The sequence below is a fragment of the Phoca vitulina genome, unplaced genomic scaffold (assembly GCF_004348235.1).
Source record: "Phoca vitulina isolate PV1807 unplaced genomic scaffold, GSC_HSeal_1.0 scaffold60, whole genome shotgun sequence".
Classification (NCBI taxonomy): Eukaryota; Metazoa; Chordata; class Mammalia; order Carnivora; family Phocidae; genus Phoca; species Phoca vitulina.
The window spans coordinates 8,963,268-8,986,754 of record NW_022589763.1 but is presented as its reverse complement, the minus strand read 5'-3'; the positions used below and the strand labels follow the sequence as shown (position 1 = coordinate 8,986,754).

Sequence of the window (23,487 nt, the reverse complement as noted above, 5' to 3'; positions counted from 1 at the left end):
GGGCGGGAGGAGGGGTGTTAACCAGTGAAGGCATAGTAAAGATTATCATTCTCTTTAAAGAATTTTGCTTATTAAAAGAATTCAAAACATTTCTCTAAAGAAGCAGTCTATGAGAAGTTTATGATTCTGACTTTCAAATGGTCTCACTCTCTAAGATAAGGGAATTCGATGGAGCATCTCTTATAGGCCTTGTGCTCCAAAAGACTGACTCTGTCAAGTACCAATTTTTCCATGCTGTTCTAGAAACCTCAGAGATACTGATCCACAGTGAACTCTGTGAGACAAAAGGGGGAATGAATTTAACAGACGATTTCCATCAACATGCTCTTGATTACATTTTACTTTTTTTTCTTTTCTTGATTACATTTTAAAGGACGTCTTGAGCCCTTACAATGTTATCAGATATGTATCAGAGGAAAGCAAACAGGAGACGATTTTCGAAAGAAAGACCCTAGAAATTCCCTGAAAGTTCACATAACCTGTGAGAAACATCATAAGTAATTCATCTGAGACTTCCCTTCCTCATCACTGAGCAATATAGCCAAGAACAAACTACTGAACTCGTGGGAACACCTATTTCCAGTCATTTCTGAAGTCAGATAGTCCCAAATGTGATTGCTAAGGACCCAGTCCCATTGAATTGATTCTGACATTCTAGGTGTAAAGACAAAGCGACTCTGAAAGTGAAGTTGCACTACTTTGTTGCATTATCTAGGTATATCAAACATCCTGGAGAGCACAAATAATGCAGATTAAACACTGTGCAAAAATCTGCACTTTTGTTAAAGGGAAAGAATTGACAAAGTAATCATCACTCAAAGATTTGGCATAAACTGGAGCATTCAAGAAACCTACATGAAGGTAAAAAGTGGTCATGACTCAAGTAAAGAGAAAAACTTCACCTCTTCATTATTTACAAGTGATTTTATTTCTATCTCATTGAGTTTTTTTTTCTTTTTAATTTTTAAATTTACACAATTTATACTCTCCCTTTCATGTGAATGACAGATTGAATCCTTGGGCCAAAACAAACGTAAACAACAATGGCCCCGAGTTTGGGTAAGCTACCTTTGATTCCTGCAACACATATATTCCTCCTTCACAAAGCTAACGTTTAATATCGGAGCCTGGTACTTATGTTAGCTGCATGGGGGAATATTCTAGAAAGACTAGAAAAGACAACAATCAAAGCTAATAATTTATTCCATTTGCAAATTGCTTTCTACCACAGTCACAATTTCAATAACTCCTCCAATGGACTTGGAGTTAATTCAGTCTGGGGTTAAATCTTGGCACGGTCCTGCCTGGGAGCCACAGGACAGCCAACGCTGAACATTCCTAGAGGCGGTATATAGAATGGGAATGGGGAATGAGGAACCATATGGGAAGTTTGATGGAGAGTCTCTGCTAACATTACTGATTATATAAAATAATACTCTATTCACAATTCAGAGAACTTCTCTTGCTTAAAAAGTAAAGTCTTCTATACATTCACAAGAATGCATCTCAGGATCAAATGTGTGATTAGTTTTATACATTTTGTCACTGAAGTCTAACGTATGCAATAAAGTAGATAAATCTTAAGTGCATAGCTGAGTTTGTCCATATGTACGCACCCATGCAGCCAACACCCCTGCCAAGACACAGACAATGTTCAGCACCCAGATGTTTGCCTCCTATACAATCCTAGTCCATTATCCACCTGGCACTCAGAAGTAACCACTGTTCTGACGTCTATCAATGCACATTAGCTGAACCTGCTTTTACTCATCATCTCAATGGAATCACGCAGTGTAGAAACTTCGATCTGGTTTCCTTCACTCAAACACTATGTCCCTATTACAGTAGCTCATTCATTGCATCGCTGTACAGTGATTTCATTGTTGAACTAAACTACTATCTGATGGGGGGGAGGGGGGCCTGACACTCCAGAAGTAATGTAAAGCTAGCAAAGCAAGAACTGTCACAATGACAACTGAGGTGATCAGTAGATTGTTACACCACAGCTCGACATGGACACTGGTTCTCAGACCAACGAAGACCACAGCCAAGACAAATCGATCATATGTATGAGGAGGAAGGGAAGGGGAAAGAGGGGGCAAAAAATTCTAGATGATCTCAGAATTTGCTTCCTATCACACCATTCTACTCATTTGGTGCTCACACACTGGTTTTATTTAAAAAAAGCACAAAAGTTCCTGGGGCGCCTGGGTGGCTCAGTCGTTAAGCGTCTGCCTTCGGCTCAGGTCATGATCCCAGGGTCCTGGGATCGAGCCCCGCGTCGGGCTCCCTGCTCGGCGGGAAGCCTGCTTCTCCCTCTCCCACTCCCCCTGCTTGTGTTCCCTCTCTCGCTGTGTCTCTCTCTGTCAAACAAATAAAAATCTTTAAAAAAAAAAAAGCACAAAAGTTCCTGAAATGATACAAGTACATCAAATTAGGAAGAGTAAGACTATTAATATAATTTTTATTAAATCCCACAAACAAGAAAGATTTCCAACAAGATGTTGACACATGATTAATTCATTTTAATTATGTTTTTCTTATTTACCTGATTTAAAGTTCTCTCTTCAATCATGACACATTATTAAAAAGGTATCTTCATAGACATAACTTTCCTTCTGCAATCTTCCTGCCTCTGAGTGAGATTCATTTCACTTTATAATCAATAAGCCTTGTGCTCCATTGTGCATCCTTCAGCCGGCTGCTTTCACATTATTTAATCTGCCTTAGCGATTCCTAGGGGCTTAGAGATTTAATGTGGTAAAATAGAAATGAACAGTGTTTAATCACCAGGTTTGCCAGAAATGGTGTTAACCCAAGTTTAATGTCCCTGTATCCCAGGGGAATGTTCACAAGATCCAAAACAGTGAAAAATATTTTTCACGATTTCATTGCAAATTGTGTGAGTAAAATGCTTGCTCACATCATTAGACATTCGTCTCACATGGACACAAACAATGGATGGCTTCCCTATTGTTTTATGATATTCTTAACCTGGTAGTTAACAGAATAGTGCAAGGCTACGAACCCATATTTAAAAACTAAATACAGTAGAGAAAAATAGCGAACAATAAAATCAAAGAATCTTTGCTTTATGTCTTGTTTGCCAATAATTGCATGTTTTGATTCCTTTCTAGTATAAATGCAAAATGTTAACCAAATGTTTTTCTCCCAATATGAATAATTAGCACAAAAATACAAACTTTCCATAATGATTCTTGAGGAGGAGCCTGTGCACCCCCCCAAGAATAGCTGTATCTCTTTATTAAAATTCCTTTTTCAATAGTAAATTTCCTGCCCTTTCTTCTCTTAAACTCCATCACCATTCACTCCTCTTGATGAAACAACAGTCCTTGTCCCTTGAGCTACACCTCTTAATTCCCCACTAGCACCTCTGCTTAACCTGGGACAAATTCTGGCGACATACTAGCAGCGCCTAAGGCATTTTCATGCAAAGATGAGTTGGCTACTATGAAACACTCAGGGAAGCAGAGGATTCACTTGGGTTCTTTTTCTTTCTTCAAAGCAAACAAAATAGGTAAAGGCTGTACCTAGTGAAAAAGCCATCGGCCATGATGCACATGCTCTGAAAGGGTTGGGGAGACCCCAGATTGATTTGAGGAGCCCATTTATCAAACTCAAGGATGAGCCATGAAAATTAGAAAAAATCCCTCCTGATCAATTCATCCACGCATTTTTGTCCTTGGCTGCTCAAAATTTCCCTGCACTCACTCACTGCCTAAAACTGTTTAATCTATATTTGGGTGCCAACTCTCCCACGCTTTACCCCTCACAGAATCTGCCATGGAAATGGGTTGTTGCTTTATACTACATCATAGGAGAGGGTTTTATCATTTGGTGGAAATTTCGGCTGCACTGAGATCCTTCCAGATGTTGGGAGACAGAATGCAGAAAACACAATTTCACTATGAAGAGCTAGAATCTGTTTCCAGTCATGAGACAGATACCCGTGTTCTTCATGTGATTCCCTAAGTAATAAGCTTTTGATCATGGTGAACTTGAATGTCCTCAAGTTCAATGAAGAGAAGCAAGAGGTAAGTCAACTCCAAACTCACACGAAAGCAAAGAGTCCTTATTCTGTTTACCTATAAACTTTCCACATTTCTGAAAATACTATCAATAGGATACTTCTAAAGGCCTTGGGTTACCATTAAGAGGAAATTTGTGAGAAACACAAGGCAATATTTTAAGTTCCTCTGGACAGCTTTTGCAAACAATACTACCTCATTTTCTTTGAACTACTCTTCCTGTAGGATCAGGTGCATATTTTTATCTATCATTTAGCTCCATGCCAATCTAGATTATTCTTAGAAGCTCTAGGACTCTCCTTTCTCACTGTTCTTGAATCCATGCTATTTTCCTTTCCGTAAATTCACCAAAGACTCTTACGGTAAACATATTTTGAAACATGCACTTTTTGAAAAGCTCCCATTCACTGTATAAAACCCGCTATGTACAGGGCCAAGTTTGTGTGGTGTTATTGTAAATACAAGTCAATTTAAATATTAACCTTGTGACACTCATGCAAAATACAGGCTTATACTAATTATACAAATATAAACTATAAAACATAAAAGATACTAGGCCTACTGTCTCCCCTCATCACATTTAACCTCTCCATGTAATTGTTTTCAAAATCACTGATAACCAACTAGATGACAGCTGACTTGCCAAGGCAACATCCTCTCATGCCCAACCCAGGGTCTCCCTGCGTGACACATACCTATTTCTGTAAGGCTGGTCTCACGAACGACTCTCTCAAACCTTGGCTTGGAACTGGGAAACCTACTGTGAGAAACAGAATATACCAAGGCAACATACTTTGGCCAGCTTTTTCAAAAAGACATGGAGGAATCGGGAGGAGGGGAACAAACATGGGCCATTCTAAAGTCTACCAAGAAGTCCCTCTGAGGGGCGACTGGGTGGCTCAGTTGGTTAAGCGTGTGCCTTCAGCTAGGGTTGTGATCCCAGGATCCTGGGATCGAGCCCCGCATCCGACTCCCTGCTCAGCGTGGAGCCTGCTTCTCCCTCTCCAGATCCCACTACTTGTGCTCTCTCTCTCTGTCAAATAAATAAATAAAATCTTAAAAAAAAGAGTCCCTCTGAACCCTAAGCAGTCCTGACACATTTCTGTCAATTACATAGAGAGCTGAGGTAGTACAGTATTTTTCAAACTGTATTCAGAGGACCACTGATAGGGTAATATGAATGATCTCCTACTTAGTAAGCATGACGGGAGCCATATATTGGGGGACCGTCTTGGAGAAGTAGACCATAAATGAAAACCTCAGAGGTGTCCTTGTATACACATACCTGCTTCTGTTTGTTTACCCTTGCATTTTCTAAATTTATCTGACCACATAACCCTGCTTTCATGTAATATCGTCTGCAAATAATATTCCATTTAGGAAAGTCTATTAAGGTGAAGAGCATAGAATGGAGAGCCCCACCGCCCCCTTTCTGGGACTCTGGATAAAGCTGATGTATGCACCCCTAAACTTACTCCTCTTCAGAATGCAGGAGATTAACAGGATTTCCTCAAGCCCCAACATTCCATTATTTTAATTTCTGTATTAATAACGAAAATAACCAGCACATTAGTTTAAGGTCAAGTTCTTCAATGCCATAAAGCTAGAATTTTTATGTTTTACATTCAATACTGCATTGGCATGCTGCTTTATCTAGTCATTAAAAGCAATTGGTTGTGCCAAGTTTTTGTCAGGCTGATATACCAGCGACAACCTTAGCATGATGAAGGCGTACCAAGACGAGGAGTTAGAAATCATTCTACTCTTACTTCTGCCATTTACCCGTGACACCTTAACTGAGTCATTTCACATGCCTGGGTTTCAAATCCCTTGCTTCATTTGTAATTTAAGACTGTTGGAATGAATGACCCTTCTAATCCCCTTCACTGCTAATATTCCATGACTTGAAGCACTGTGACCTTCTTAAATGGAGACATGAATGTGTGGCTGCTGAGAATCTGCTTTTACAACCTGAACTTGACCCTACTGATTACTTCCTGTGGAGGCCTTGATGAGAAAGGCGTCGTTTCTAATGATAATGGTGTTCCAAAGACGATACCGGAGCATCTTTCTTTTTGATGTCATTAATATCCATTCATTCATCAGTTAAGCCATTATTTATTAAATGGCTGATATATGCCAGGTGCTATTCTGAACCCGGGCAACACAAACATGTGTCAGACTGCCACCCACCCGCAAATGGCGTTTATGGAAAACACACACACACGAGAATTGCCATAAAAGTTCTATTTTAAATCAGGGCTTCTCAACTTCAGCACTATTGACATCTGGGGCCAGATGATTTTCTTTGGACTGCTATGCTCTGCACTGCAGAATGTTCCCCAGGCTTTATCCACTAGATGCCAGTAGCACACCCCTCCAACCACCAGATAGGACAACAAAATTGTCTCCAGACATTTCCAAGTATCTACTGGCAAGAGAGGAGCAAAATCACCCTTATTTGACAAACACTGATTTATTTATTTGTTTTTATTTTATTTATTTATTTGAGAGAGAGAGCGTGAGTGGGGGGGAGGAGCAGAGGGAGAGGAAGAGAGGGAATCTTCAAGCAGACTCCCTGCTGAGCGCAGAGCCCAGGACCCTGAGATCACAACCTGAGCCGAAATCGAGAGTCAGATGCTTAACAGACTGAGCCAACCCGGCACCCCGACAACCACTGATTTAACTATATTCTTTTATTTTAGAGAATTTTCTAACTGTATGCTATGCTCTAAGTGAGGCTGACCATAATATTCTAAGGATAACAACTATATCCTATTTTTATTGCTGTAATTTCAATTTTGTAATTATTTACTAAGTGCCTCCGCAAGTATAAGGTGCTATCCTATTCACTACAGGCCTTTAAAAAATTAGGATAACATAATTATCTGCCCTCAAAGGTTTACAGTCTTTTTTTTTTTTTTTTAAGATTTTATTTATTTATTTGACAGAGAGAGAGAGATAGTGAGAGCAGGAACACAAGCAGGGGGAGTGGGAGAGGGAAAAGCAGGCTTCCCACGGAGCAGGGAGCCCGATGTGGGGCTCGATCCCAGGACCCTGGGATCATGACCTGAGCCAAAGGCAGATGCTTAACAACTGAGCCACCCAGGCGCCCCTACAGTCTTGTTTAGGAGAGTGGCTGGAACACAGAATACCTCCAGTAACAGTCAGGTGGAATAAGCTCCTGACGGGGCTATAAATAAATGAATTAGGAGCAAATCATTTATTCAACAAACATTGCCTATTATGTTAGTGGCTCAGCTTTAGGCTCTAGGGAGAAAACAGTAAACAAGATAGATCACTGCTACCAGGACGGAGGCTCCATTCTAGTGTTCACAGGAAGGAGAGTCCTTTCTCCCCCATTTTCCCGGGGCACCTCTTTTTCGTGGAGCTTTTAAAACTGACATATTAGGGTCCTTTATGTTTTGTTTTGTTTTTTTAAGATTTTATTTATTTGACAGAAGGAGAGAGAGCACAAGCGGGGGGGGGGAGTGGCAGGCAGAGGGAGAGGGAGAAGCAGACTCCCCGCCGAGCAGGGAGCCCGACACGGGGGCTCGATCCCAGGACCCTGGGATCATGACCTGAGCCGAAGGCAGACACTTAACGACTGAGCCCCCAGGCGCCCCCACCAGGGTCCATTATGTTCTGTTCTCAGAAATTCTCTTGCATCACATCAGCTTTTTCACTATGGTGGCAAAGAGCCAGGTTCCCTGCTGGCCTCCATGATTCTGTCCCTAACTGCCCACGCCCAGGTCAATCTGAATCCTTTGGGTTTCTTCAACCTCCACTGGACCTTGTTCTTTGGTCTCCCCTCCTGCTGGGAAAGCTTTTTCAGGACTTGTCAGCTCTCCACAGGGGCTCTGTTTCTAGGCTGCCTCCCTCCATTTGGGGCACCCCTCCCCTATTCAGATGTGAATCTAGCAAGGGACAGTGCCATGGGGTTCCAGTCCAAGGTTAAGGCCTTCTTCTTGGGGGTTATGCTATCAAATCGCCCTAGTACTAGTTCCTCCATTTTGTAGAACATCCTCCTAGCATCCATCTGCCTAAATCTGCCACTGGATGACATTATCAGTAGTGCATTTTCAATCTGTCCATAGGCAGAACAGTCTCTATTCGTAATGATCTGTAAAGTCCTTGCCTTGTCATTCACATGTTTGTGAATCTAAATGATAGACTAAGTAGCAACTGCTGATGTGCTTATTTCTAAATTGAAATCATACCAAAAATATAGGACAGACATAACTTCTCTGTCCATGAAATCATTTTCGTATCTGGTAACAGGGACATAGCTCCCTCCAGAATAACCACTTAATAGAGTAGGAAAGAAAAAGAATACACTGTTCATGAGTGCATGAAAACAGTTTTTTATCTAATAACTCAACGGTTTTAATTCAACTTTGAGCAAGCTTGGCCTGCCTTAGGGCCTAAAAGCTGAAACACCAAAAGAAGCATGTTTCCTGACTGTCATTTTTATGGTTCATGTATCAAGGGAGTGAAATCATCCCAACTCTGGAGAGGCTTCAAATCTCTTCAACTCTAAACATGGGGTAAAAGTCCTATCTATGTCCTTTTGCTCTCTGCATTGGTTGTAAAGACCTCTAGTGACATTGGTGCCTTTTGCCACCCCACAAGCTTGTGTCCCTCATTGCTTCCATTCCATTTGGCCATCACAAACTTCAGAGGGATCAATGGGATCCTACAAAGACAAAATGGAACCTGTTTCTCTCCAGCTAAGGGACCATGGGTGCACACTGACAGCCAACTGGTCAGGTAATGTGATCACAGAGGCAAAAGGACCTCAGACCCACGTTGGGTCACAATTTTCAAGCTATATGTCAGTGTTTTTCCGCATCATCTTTGAAAATTGCTCTACCTATCAGCCTGTCTATAGTCTCACCCGTAGAACAGAGATAGCATGAGCTCTTTCACTGTGGCTTTCTGATAATTAGATTATGTCCCCAATACACTGAGCTCTTCGCAAAACGTTGCCCTGTAAATATAAGATAATCAAAATTGCTTTGATAAATCACTCCAGGAAAGAAATCAAGCACAGACATTCCTGACTTCCAGCATCTTGGAACTCTTCTTGTCTGTTTCAACAAATCCAGGTTGGACCCTCCAATAAATGAATAATGCAACAAGATTTGGTGCCAGTGAGATTTTGGACACCTTTCTTCAATGGACCAGACACTTGCTTTTGTTCAAGGAAAACAGTCCACAGAACAAAAACTCTGCTCACCTATACTGGCTGAAAACATTCTAGAATATAGGCCCAGCAGACTGTCCCTACTTTTTACTTTTACACAGCTCCACATTCACTAATTAAAGGCATTAAGATAACAAAATTTAAATACCAATTGCAAATGAAGGGAAACTGATAGGATACCTCCTATGCTATGCTCCTACATCGTGCCCTTTTCTAAACTCAGTAGCCATTACTCAAAACTATTTCTCAGAAATTTAGTAAATTATCTTTTGTAACATCCTTGCTTTTCACATGGACATGTTCCTCTAAAATATTCTATAAAACTGATGTTTATACCTTTAAAAACTCAATAAAAAGGTATTACTTGGAAAAATCTGATACCTTAAATAAGAAATTCAACGAATAAAATAAGAGTGGTAAAGACAGTTTTATAGGGACGCCTGGGTGGCTCAGTCGTTAAGCATCTGCCTTTGGCTCAGGTCATGATCCCAGGGTCCTGGGATCGAGTCCCGCATCGGGCTCCCTGCTCTGTGGGAAGCCTGCTTCTCCCTCTCCCACTCCCCCTGCTTGTGTTCCTTCTCTTGCTGTGTCTCTCTCTGTCAAATAAATAAATAAAATCTTAAAAAATATATATATATAGTCTTATAGGCTTCATAGGATGAAGCATCTACTAGCAATCAAAATTGGTTTTCCTATGCTGTCACCATAGAGTTGATCCCTGTGTCAGCATGGATGCATTTAGAAGCTACTATAATGCTTCCAATACCAATTTCCCCCAAAGACTTTGAACCCCTTCTCTTAATCTTTCCCCTATTCCTATCCTTGCATCCTCCAATGAGATGTACCGTTTCTGGTATAGGAACAAGAATCTACATACCACAACGCAAAGAATCCCCGGGTAATCACCAGCACTGTTTCTACAGTGATGTACCAGTAGATGAATACTTGAGCATCTCTCATCTTTTTGAGACCGCATATTTATAAGCCAAGAGTGCTTCACCCTATTCCTTGCCTTTTAACTCTGCTACTGGCCAATTCTATTTCCCCCAATCTAATCATTTGAACAAAATCTTCTTAAAGGTACACATATGCACATGCACACATATATAAAGGACTTCCTATCAATGAATTATATATACATATATAAAGGGATTAAAAATGGGCATGCATATATGATAACACAAATTCCATTATGTGTTTATAAAAATCTGAGTGTTAATTGAAACAGTCACTTCTGTGGGATGGTAAAAAAAATACCTCAAAGATCTAAAGAGCAGCAGACTGATTTTAAAATTGCAGCATATATGACCAGTCTGTTAGACACGAGACAATCCCATTGTATACACGCTCACATAATTGCATTTCAGCTCCCTGGGGGCAAATACAATGCATAATTTAATTACAATTTCAACCTTCTATTTTTTATGCAGCTTGTAAAAGAGATCAAAGAGCTGGCCAGGAGATTTAGTAAGCACAAGCTAAGTTTAAAGTCAAAAAACTTATCATGAACTTGCCCTGAACACCCATTGCTAAGAGACAATGCTTACTTCACATAGTCGTAATGTAAAGCCAACACGTGGAAGAATGATTTACAATAGACAATACTAAACTGCCTTGAGCAGATGACATGCCTTAACTTAGAACTTCAGCCACCTGCCCATACTCTCCCTAAGGGATTACAGTAACCACATATGCCTTTAGAAACAAACCCGATTGAAATGTGAAGTTTCCCAGTCTTTCTGTGTCTCTGAAAGCTATTTCTTAGCAGGTTTTGGAAAAACAAACAAACAGAGCCACTCAATAGAAATAAAATAACCAAGTGAATTCCAAAGATTTCACCTTAAAGAAAACGAGAAACCAAAGAGGGCACTTCCATTTCCATGGTGACAATTTTACTTCTACCCAGATTCCACTGACAACACTCCTGCTTCAAGGACAGAAGTCCCATATAGCTCCGAGGGCTCGAGGACAAGAAGAGTCCAGCAGCATGTGGGAATGTCGGGATTATACTACCCTCTAAGTCAACAGCAAGTTGCAATCTCTCCCCTTCTTCTTCTGATCCACTGGCAATAAAATCTAGGAACATATCATTCCAAACAAAATGAAACAAGTCCCTCTTCGCCCATGCATTCCCCCTCAGCCCACATTTCCTACACGGAGCATACACTTCATGGTTTACCTTTTAATTACTGGATTCTGTCAAGGGTTCTTCCTACAATATCCAGCAGGAATGCAAGTTGATGCGTGCAGTTCACCCCCAAGTGGCATTTGACTCCACTCTATGCAATCCCTCTATACAGTATGGATGAACGGGCCAAGTTCAGGTTCACCGCCCTACAGTGTCTTTATTCCTCACAGCACAAGACTAGAGAGCAAGCAAGCCACGGCTGCTGGTGATACTCTGCTCCTGTGAAACCTAATGGAAAAAGCATGTTGCAAAAAGCTCTTTACAGGCTCGCTCTCCTCACTCTTGCTGTGACAAACTTAAAGCTGGAACACTGATAAAGAAGAACAAAAGGAAAAAAAAAACAAAAAACAATACAAACTGCCCCCTCTGGAGGAGCTTTCTCTTCCAGCAAAACATTAGACACGCCAGGCTTGGGGACAACGGATGAAGCCACGTATGAAGCCTTGAACTTTATTGCCCAGAAGAGTCCGGGCAGAATCGCCTGGATGCCTGAGTCGAGCAGGCATCAGTCTGCCCAGCGCTGCCTCTTTGCAACGTGCATGGAGTGTGCAAAAGGAGAGCAAATAAACGTCCAATAAACAACAGAGAACGCAGCCAGCAGCTTAACCTTGCTCCTGCCTTCAGAAATGCCAGACTGCTCTGTTTGCTTAGGACTCTCCTTTTACCTACATTCAATTTGAATGAGCCAGTGCAAACGCATTGCTCCTCCGCTCCTGAGAACAGGATGCATTTATGTGAAACACGAGGAGCATGCCTAATGCCCAGGCATCCTCTGCATTCCCAGGAGATTTTATTACACGGCGAGCTTACATTTCACCGCTGAACCACTGCCAACACCCGCTGCACTCCTGCAACCACCGTGCCTTCAAGCCAGCCCCAGAGCCACACACACTCCCATGCACCTGACACACGGTGATGTCCTGTGCTAGGAGAAGCACCTTTTGCAAGCTGCCATATGCACCCAGGGATGCAGTGGGTGACGGAAATGTTGAGTGAGCGGCCTCTGCCCGGCTTCGCTCTTCTCTTTTAATCAGCAACTTTCAAGACCGGGAAAAACGAGCATCGGATGCACTGTGGTGTGTCAGCTTTATCCTGACAAGTAACTGCTCTGGGGGCCTTTATTAGAAATGGATTCATGAACAGAGAACACCCTGGCTTTAATTCTTCTTTGATAGATAACATTAAATACAAGCTTAATAAAAGCCCACTGAACAAAAAGCGTGTGATGTTCTATAACATAATAACGTGTGCCTTCCAGGCCACGGCCAACATCCCATCTGATTAAAACGACCTGCTACCAGCAATGATGGAAAGCCGGGCTTCTTGGTACATTTAATTTTACATGTCCCCCTCACATATAGGTCATAATTGATTGAGTTGAAAAGACACTATGATTACACTGCTCATTTTTCTTCCTCCAAATTGCCCCCACTGTAGAGCATGGTTTGAGGATGAAATGTGGATGGCTGCCTGTTACTATGGGCCTTTGTGCTCAGGCATTCAGGACAGTGTGGCCAGACAGGGACTTTCTGGAACCTTCTTTGGGACCTCTGCATTTGGAGAATATGCATTTGGATGTAGCAGGGAGACTGTCCTGTGACTTTTGTTCTAAGGCTTGAGATGAGGGAGGCTGCCAGAGACACCATGAAGGTGGCAAGCACCCTACTGGGAAGAAACCATTTGGATCTTGGTCAATATTTCACAGGGAATGCTGAATAGATGCCAAGGCGATCCAAGGAATTCTGCTCTAATCTGCAGGTCAAGACACTGTTTGGTCACTGGACCGAAGTCTTCTGCACATCTCTGGAATGTCATGCTAATCCCACTCACGAGAGAATGATGTATAAAACAGATGTTAATTTATAAAGTGTAATTCACCCAATAAATAATGTATGACAAAAATCGATGTCTTTCAAATGACCAGCATTTTCACATCGACCCATCAAGCTTGACCCAACTCTCTGTTTTTTCCTAGATTCAGGTACCTAGGACCTGGGTTATTATTATTATTTGCGATTTCTGTTATACAGAATGACATTTTTGAAACAGAAAGAAAAAACAAATTTAGTACAAAACCGGGCATAAGATTTGTTACAGGGCAACATTACCTTCTATGAGTGTCTCTTTGAAACTGTAGCCTATTTGCCGTCCATGGACTAATAAAATGTGTGTTCAGGTGGGTGAGTGAGTGAGTGAGTGCGTGTGTGTGTGTGCGAGCGCGCACATGCATTGATATCATGGGAATAAATACCAAGTGATGTAAGTCTCACCCTTTAAGTCAATGAAAACTTAAAAATATCATTAAGAGATTTTTTTTAAACAAATAGTTAATAAATGCCTAACTTAAAATAAAATATAGTGGATTCTTAGAGTTAACAATAGGCCGATGCATACACATTCAATTTCTAGTCCTGCACAGATATTCAAAACCATTAGTGTAAGACGGGGAAGCGGGAGTGGTGAGGCAAGGGAGACACAGATGCATAGGTTAGCATCAATGACTAGGGAAGGACATTTTTAGGCAAACATCCCAACCCATTTCCTCAAAAGGTATTTATGATTATGACTGCTCACAGATAGCCTGGAAAATTGGGGGACGCCTTCCAACACGTGGGCACATATGGAAACAGCTGTTAGGAAATGATGCCTATCAACATCTGTTCAAAAATATCAGTTCTATTGGGGCACCTGGGTGGCACAGTTGGTTAAGCAGCTGCTTTCGGCTCAGGTCATGATCCCAGGGTCCTGGGATCTAGCCCCGTGTAGGGCTCCTTGCTCAGCAGAGAGCCTGCTTCTCCCCTGCCTGCCGTTCCCCCTGCTTGTGCTTGCTGTCTGTCTCTCTCTCTCTATCTCAGTCTGGTTCTCTCTGTGTCAAATAAATAAATAAAATCTTTAAAAAATTTTTTTTTTTTAATTAAAAAAAATATCAGTTCTATCACTTGGTAAAAGATTCTCAGGATTGATCAATTCATTTATCCACTCATTTCTGCACATCAGCATTTCCAGACTGCCTCCCATGGCCCAGATTCCATGCTACCCGTCAGGGGACACGGAAATGAGTAATAGATCATTTCTCCAGACCAGATGGGGCTCATGTTCTTAGAACTCAGGATGTCTTTCCTCATTTCCCAAAGGAAAATGTCAGCCGAAATCCCACAAAATGACATTGCAGAACTCGACAAGAGGGATGTCAAACTCATCAGGAATATCCCGGTGCTTCTTAACACGTGAACCCAATCTTCCCAAATATCTTAGGGAGAGAATCTGAGAAAATACCAAAGACTGCAAATAACAGGCTATCTCCCATGACCTTCACCTTCTGCTATCAGACTGGGCTTTTGGTAGGTAGCAGAAGAGACATTGCAGATATAAGTAATTACTGCAGTAAGGTTATGAATGTAAGGTTATTAATCAGCTGGCCTTACACTAGGAAGATTATCCTGGATGGCCGGAATGGGTCCAATGGAATTATATACGCACTAACGGCCAAAAGAGAAGTTGGAAGAGGAAGTCAGACCCTGGAAGCCTGAAGAAGATTCGGTGTGCCATTCTTGGCTTGAAGATGGAGGAAGCACAAGTCAGGAATATGGATGCCTCCGTCCTATAGATGCCAGGAACTGACTTCTGCCCACAAACAGGGAGCTTGAAGCAGCACCCAAGCTCTACAGGCTGTGGGCCACAATCCTGGCAGATACCTTGAATTCAGCCACGTGAGACCCTAAGCAGAAAATCCAGCCATGCCACGCAGGACTTCTGACTTAGAGTTGTGAGTGAATACGTGAGTACTGATGATGTCACTAAGTTCGTGGCAATCTCTTCCACAGCAGATCTCTGATGAGCCAGCAATGCGGGTGGCCTAGGTGGGTGATCTTCTACAAACCCATCCATCCCCTTGGCAGACCTTCTCCTTTCTTTGGCTCCTCCCAGGGGAGAGTAGTGCCAACCACGGGCACGGATGCCATTGGATAGAAGAGCCAAGCCCAGAAAGACGCAAGGTCAGCACAGGAACACCCAAAGGCTGGGCACATGATTCTAGGCCTGACAGAGTGGAGAGGAGAGGGAAGCAGGGCACAAATAAGTGCCAGACACTGTGTTAGCTGCTGGGGATTCAGAGGCAAGGAAGGCAAGATCTTCGTCTTCATGGGTGTTATAATATATTGAAGGAGATGGGGCGACTCAGTGAAAGAAAACCAAGAACAGAGATGGCAAGAGGAGAGAATCAAGTCATCTCTTCTATTCGGAGGAATGGGGTTGGGAAGTGGGGGGCCCTGAGCCACAGATGGTGTGAATACCAAGCTGCCACCTTTCCATATATGCCAGACACCAAGAGAAAAGATTACTACCAATTCTCTTTCTCTCTCTCTCACAGACTGTCTCCGTCCCTGCATGTGCATGACCCTATCTCACCTCCCCATTGCCCCAGCCATATTGGATTCAGTCTTTATTTAAAATATCGATAGTTTGTTCATCTTGGATTTTTGTCATCACAGTCATTTTGATATGTTTACTTACATATTGTGTTAAATATTGTTTATCTTGCTTACGACATTTTGCGACACCCATTTACATTTTTCAAGTGACTGTATCACTTGGCTTACCATAGTAAAGCCCAAGCAGAGTGGACCAGGCGGGGCGGGGGGGGCGCAGACAGGGCCAGAAATTGGTGCAAGTTCAACATGGATCATTCTGGCATGGGTCAACAGTAAAATTGATTTCCATGTGAACTTCGGCTTTCGGACCGAGACGAACACCTCTCTCGCTTCTATCTAATCTCAAAATTGAGTCCATGATTCCTAGCTTTCCAAAGATTTCTAAATGCTCACCTTGATTTTTCTGGATGTCTATTCAAAGGATTAATCTACTTTCCTGTGAAATTAGAATAATTTCTCTCCAAAAATTTCTACAGAGTTCCCCTTGTGGAATTCCAACACAACTATAAAGAAACTTGAACTAAATGTAAGGCTATCAGTAAATTCAGGGACAGCAAAATCAGAGTTTTTCTATATTCGGAGCATAATGAGGTCATCAACTTCTCCAAGTTGATGCAGATGGTAATGCAGGTTGCCCAAACAGCCAACTGACCCGTGTGCCGAGGTTACCCAGCGAACACAGAACTCTGTTTCTCCTTTGAAGCACTGCTGCCTTTGTGGGTTCATTTTCTGCTTTAATATAAGGAAAATGGGTCTACAAAATGGTGCTCAAAGGGAACTCTTGAGTTTCCCAGTGGCCGACTTCATATTTAATTGTATCATTTTTACAGTAAGGAGGATTCTTTTCCCCTCAAGTTCTAAAAATAGCAGGAGACCACACAGTTTCGTCTTTGGATTATCGACAGAACAATTTGTTCCATTGGCTTTTTGACTTTGTTTAGTTGGGAGATATTATTTTATTGTCAGGTTGATGTTGGTTCCTTCTAGCTGTGAGTGGGCTTAACACAAAAGGTGTTCTCAGGACCAATTTAAAACAGCAGGTAGAAATTGTTACACATCTGAATCAAAATAGAGAGGAAAAGTATATGCCACTTACTTTGATAAACTCCCACCATTTATTATCTGGGACTGAGGTTTTTAAAAATCAAACATTTTGTAGAGTTTAAGCAATCAGCATCTGATTAGTACTTAATGACTGATCTCTCTTAAAGGCTCCATCTTCATTAAAATGCAAAGAAGGCAACAGAATATCATGAGAATTTGATTTTTAAATATCCAGGTTAAAGCAAGGGATATGAAACATTCTCTCTGAAAAAAATGAATTATGTTCTTTCTACTAAGCAATCAGTTACAAACTCCAATAATTCAGCAGAACACACAGTGAAGTGGGTGAGTCAACTTGCCTGGAGAAAACAAGCATATGGCGATTATACACTTGACTTTACAAATCCAGGGCTAACTTATGCATTTCCAACCTGAGGAATACCAAAACCAAATGAAACTGTTCCGTAACTGTAGAATCATCTGGTGAGGCAGCAGCAAGAGCTAACTCAGCAGGGCTGGTTCCCAAAGTTCTAAAGGGCATCTCTGCTCTATCAGGGTACCTCTAGGCCATGGGTGGAGGCCTCCGAGCCCCTGCTTCTCCTGGAGGCCTTCCCAGATGGTGTCAAGGCCCTGTGGTGCTCCAGGACTGATGTCCCTATTTATTCAATCATGGACATTTTCTAACTCTGAGCTTACTTTCCTTCTCTGAGGACATGCCTCAAACCCTACTGAAAGGAAGGGCAGCTCTATCAGCACGGGACAAAAAGGGAAAATGCCATGGATCTTCTCAGGAGTCTTTTTGAATTTTATTAACAGTGTGCGGGCCCAAGATACAGAACCTAGAGTAAAAGGCAATGGTCTAGCCTAGACAGAGAGCTGGGAGAACTCAACATACCCACTTTGCAACTGTGGAAGGTGAGGGATACAGATGGCATGGATGGACTCAGGATGGAATGAGAAAGCTAGAAAAAAACAATGGAGAAAGGGCTAGGAGGGATTGACATCCTTGCGTTAGGGCCAAGCACATAGTGAGCCTATGAGCCAAGTGGATGGCTCCCATCCCAGGTGATGCATTAGAATCATGTAGGAAGCATTAAGAATATTCATGCCTTGGGGCACCTGGGTGGCTCTGTGGGTTAAGCGTCTGCCTTTGGGTCAGGTCATGATCCCAGGATCCTGGGATCAAGCCCCGCATTGGACTCCCTGCTCCGCGGGGAGCCTGCTTCTCCCTCTCCCTTTGCCTGCTGCTCCCCCTGCTTGTGCTCTCTCTCTGTGTCAAACCTCTCTCTCTCTGTGTCAAATAAATAAATAAATCTTAAAAAAAAGAAAAAGAATATTCATGCCTTTTCCCACCCAAGAGATACTGACATAATTGGTCTAGGCTGGGACCAGGGCATCAGGACTTTTAAAAGATCCTCATGTGGGATTCTCTCTCTCCCTCTCCCTCTGTCACTCCCCCACCCCCCTCTCAAAAAAAAATAAATCAAAATCTTTAAAAGATCCTCAGGTGTTACTAACATTCAAGCAAGGTTGGGAAGCACCACTGTAAGACTGACAGGTGTCCAGCAATTTCCAAAAGTTACCATAGGTCAAATACCGAGAGGTTGTATGTGATGGCAGGTAATTTAAGCAAAGAGGAGATCCAAATAAAATCAAGAAACTCTGAGGGAATTCAGGCTTCTCATGGGTCAGCACAAGAGACATTGAGTGGCTGAGTCTTCTGCACAGAGAAGCAGAGCTGTTTCTGGAAGCATCTCAAGCACTTATCACAGGCTACCATTCCGCCATTTATTCTTATTTTGGATTGTATTATGAAACACAGAATGCCCACTTACATATGGTATTTATTGTTTAACTGAGAAGGTTTTAGCGTATCTCCCAAATATTGCATGGGCCATACTAGTGCTAAAAAGAATTATTTGTTGTTTATCTGAAATTCAATTTCACTGATCAGCCTGTAATTTTATTCACTACATCTGGGCCCGGAACGCCTATTTACTCTTTGCTGCCATCACAGGCATATATATTGATCTCACGTGCCAGCCACTGTGCATTTGGCATATGCTTCCTCTTTCCAGAAACCACATGTGAAGACTGAGCTCTGAGGATCTCTTTGCCCGAAGGCGGGAGATCTCTCCTGCCTCCTGTGAAGTAAGCGTGGGTAAATTGTGGGGTGCGCTCCTAGGCATGCAGACCCACTCAACCACCTCCTTGCACCTTGCAGCAAATAATGGAGCCTTTCTTAGCCTCAGTTCCCCACTAAACAGGGGGTTTCTCGAGGATTCTATTGAGAATCAAAGACTCTGCAAAGCAGGAATCCCAGTGTTTGGCATATAAATGCTTGTAATCATCATGATCATGACTTCCTAACAAGTCGATTTCACTGAGATATTTGACATACCAATACTAAAATGGAACCCAAAGAAACTCTTTATAGAGGAATTTCAGGCTTGGTTCTTTAAGCAACAAATAAGTTAATTTAGAAAATAACATTTAATTAGGGACACATTTCTCGTTGACTTCCCATGCTTCCACCCGCCCCCCTCTTCTTGTCATTACACCTGCCCCTCAAACATGTCATCTTGTCCACCATAATCATCGGATGTAACCATCACTACATGATCTGGATGTGACTTGGTGGGGACAGGGGACATGAGGCAATGGGTTACGAGGAACTAATTCATCGTTACATATATTTGCAATCTACATGTTATTGAGATAACATATACAAAGAATCAAGAATCCTAAGAAAACACTAAAATAGGTATAAAAGTATGAAATTCAAAGCAAAGGAAAGGAGATCGTTTTACAAGAAAACCTAAACTGAAGACCACTGTGGCAATCTAGTGTAACAGGGCCCAGGGGCCGAGGCCAAAAGGGACACATACTCTCTCACTGACTTCTGGTCTCATAACTGTCAACACACTTTACCAGGAGAGAGAACTTCCTCCTGGTAATAATATTCATATGCCACTTGGCTCCCTAGACCACACAGTAGCCTGGCTCTATTTTTGTATTTCCCTAAACATACAGCAGCATTCTGGGTTCCAAATATTCTTAAGGATATAATATCTCTGAACACAAAACAATCAAGAAACACATATTACAAATATGTTTCCGGAAAAAGTTTTGGATTTGTCCAATTGTAGGAAAGACCAGCTCACTCGCTGAAGAAAAGTGGAAGATTTCTGATTACAGCCCAAGGTTCGCAGGAAACTGTCCTTATTCTCACCAAATTCCTTTGTCTTTAAGACACTTGTAACATCTTGCAGGAGTCTTCCAGAATCCTTACCTGTTCCCAGGACATCTTCTGGGGGGATGCTGCAGAGAACTGCCACCTGGGGCTACCCCAGGAGCTCACAGCAAAGCCCCTGCAGCAAGTTCTCCTGCTCCCAGCAAGGGCTCCTGGCTCCACAGGGTCAAACCCAAGGGCAGAGAGGCCCTGCATTCCTGGACTACTGATGGGAGCTTCCAGGGTTGAAATTGCTAGAAAAACTCCCAACCCATTCGGCTTTTTGTCGCTTTTCTTCATCGACTTCCCCAGTTCAACACCTATGAATAAAGGCACCGATGTGAAACAAGTTCCCTGTGGACACGTGAATTATGTTACTGTGCAACAGTATAGATTTTTTTTTTCTTTTAAACGGGAACATTATAGGGAGAGAAAGAGCATTTGCTCGATACTAGGAAACTCTTTGACAAGCAAAAGTTCAGGACAACCCAAAAGAGACACATTAAGTCTTACAAAAGAGGCAAAAATTATATATTACATAAAATACAGGAGGAGAATCAATACTCTGAATTGATGATTTAGATGACTAACAATGACTGAGTCTAAACTCTTTAGCATGGTAACAAGGCCTACTGGAATTTGCCCTCACCCTTCCTCACTGATCAGCACTCAGGCTCCATTAAATAATTTCCTTGAAAACAACGTGCATTTTATGGGTAAGGCCCTTCCTTTCCACTTCCTATTTCTTTCCAACCCCTGAACTCCTAGGTATTTCTCTTTCAATGGTCAAATTAATTACCCCTCCTCCTTGCAGCCATCCCAGAATGCTACAGGCAAGGTACTTACGCAGCATGGCATTTTACATAGCCCTAGGACACTCCTCATGTAGTGTAATTACACATTTGAATCTGGTTCCCACCCTCCATTAAACAAGTGCCATTGTGAATTCTTCATCTTTGTGTTGAGACAGTATCAAACCCCAGCAAACGTGTTGAATTTGAAACCAATTCATACAAAAAGGAGGCCTGAAATAATGACATGATATAACCCATGCTCCAAAATACTGTTTCGTAAAAATGGTAGAGACAGACCAGTGTGATTCCAAATACTTGCATGACTTCGTGAATTAAAAAATTGTCAAAATGAAAAGAACTTTGAGTTTAATTTTCAAATGCCCTTACATAGACCAGAGTTCCCCATGAAAAGAGGAGGCATGCCAAAAGCACAGAATGCAAACTCTCTACAATACCACAAAGTTCAATTTTCTAGGGCTAATTTCTAAAGAAGGGTAGGTGGAGGGAGGGAGAGGGAAAGGGAGACACGTTAGAGGCAGAAGACATTTAAATTCAGTCGGAATTTATCATATACTTTTTGTAAATTGGGTGTTAACTTATAGCTTTTCCTACATATAATCTTGTTTTTAGAGAACAGGTTGTGTTTAAATGTTTTAAATCTACTGACGTACAAAAAACAACCAAAACAACAACAACAAAACAACAAATAGCAGAAAATGTAAAACATGTTCCCTCACTGGTTAGTAACCTGCAAACCATTCTTCTTTACTTTTTTCTTTACCAGGTTGCAACTGGCCTTCACGTTCTTAAAAACGATATGGCATGTATAATTTATGCTAGCTGATTTCGCTACCTTCACGGGTACCTTGCATTCAGCCTCTTTTTTTATTTCTCCCTCATAATGTCAGTTCTTTTTTTTTTTTTTTTAAGATTTTATTTATTTATTTGACAGAGAGACACAGCGAGAGAGGGAACACAAGCAGGGGGAGTGGGAGAGGGAGAAGCAGGCCTCCCACAGAGCAGGGAGCCCAATGCGGGGCTCGATCCCAGGACCCTGGGATCATGACCTGAGCCGAAGGCAGACGCTTAACGACTGAGCCACCCAGGTGCCCCATAATGTCAGTTCTTATACACATGCTCATATCCCGCTCCCCAGAAAGGTAAAGGCCTAAGCACTGGGCTGCAAGGTCTCTTTGTTCTATATACTGCACCTCTATCAGTGTCTGCCTCTGAGGTTGTGGGGGGAGGGAAACTGAGGCACAGAGATGTAGCCACTTGCTCTAGCCCAGCGGCTAGCACCTAACCACCATTATACCCAACCCCCAGGGCAAAAGCCAAGCTCTGGCCTGTGCCAGGAGGAGAAGGCTTCTGGGATGGATTGGCAATTTAAGGTCAATGCATTAGCAATGGCATCTGTGTGGAAGCTCAAGTCAACTAGCAGGCTGAGTGTGGGGAAGGGGGCATGGGAGCAAGCAAAGGTCTGAGGGTGTCAGTGAGGAGAAGAGTAAACGGGTGTCAGGGACAAGAACCTCCTAAGAGGACTTTTTGGTTTTGATTGTTTATTTGATTATTTATTTATTGAGAGAGAGAGAGAACGAGTGAGTGCTAGCGCGAGCACAGGAAAAAGAGAACAGGCAGAGAATCTTCCAGCAGACTACCCCCTGGGCGCAGAGCTGCCACGGAGCTGGATCTCACAACCCATGAGATCACCACCTGAGCGGAAACGAGTACTTGCACGCTCATCTGACGGAGCCACCCAGGCGCCCTGATATTGTTTGTTTTTAATGACTGTGTACAAACAAGCAGCCGATTCAACTCTGGTTCCTTCTTCACATGATAAATCCCTTCTGCGAAACCTTCCCTAGCCCCTTACCTCACCTGACTGAAGCTTGGTCCTTGACACCATCTTCCTGCCCTTCTTATCTAAAAAAGCCTGCCCATGTCCCCCAGTTTTACTTCCTGAAAGTATCTTGAATCACCCCTCATCCCCATCAATACCGACACCACCCAACACCACTGCTGCCGCAGGCCCCATCAACTCTCCCCAACCTAGTGCCACAGCTCCGCAGAAGGGGACCTCAGCCTGGAAGTAGGGCTCTCCCTTCACTGGGGTAAGGCACCTGCAGCCCCTTCTGCTCTCAGCCCAAGGGGCCCTGGCTAAAAGCCCTCCCTGAATGCCAGTCTCAGCCCTGAGCCCCAGGACACGTCCCCAGTGCCCCTGCAGAATTCCTTCAATGCCGCCAAAGCCACGGGCAAGCTCCACGCAAACGAGTGCCCATCGGAGCCAATGCCACTCCCATGTGCATCAGAACGGGGACCACATCACTGCCCCTGGAGTTGGGTTTTCCTAATGTAATCCGGTCCAGTTTTCTTCCCTGCACAATCCTACCCAAGGCCAGTGGGCTGCAGTATACAGTTCAAGTCCCCAGTTGTGCTGTATGAGATTCTCCCTCACGCAGCTTCTGCTGGTCCCCGGGCACCCAGGTCCCACCCTAAGTCTACCTTCGCTACCTTTGGCTACGACGCTTACAAGGCTAGACATAA

General features: G+C 42.7%; 1 protein-coding gene across 6 annotated transcripts in view; it reads right to left on the bottom strand.

Annotated features, from left to right (window-relative positions):
- FRMPD4 (FERM and PDZ domain containing 4) overlaps window positions 1-23,487 on the bottom strand; it is an 836,952-nt gene that overhangs the window by 292,760 nt on the left and 520,705 nt on the right. The window contains exon 1 of one of the 6 annotated variants that reach the window (XM_032391209.1): window positions 11,435-14,150. The exons of the other annotated variants lie outside the window; for them this stretch is intronic. The gene's annotated coding sequence lies outside the window, so the exon portion shown is untranslated. Of the gene's footprint in view, window positions 1-11,434; window positions 14,151-23,487 lie in introns of those variants that run through there. 6 annotated transcript variants of the gene reach the window in all.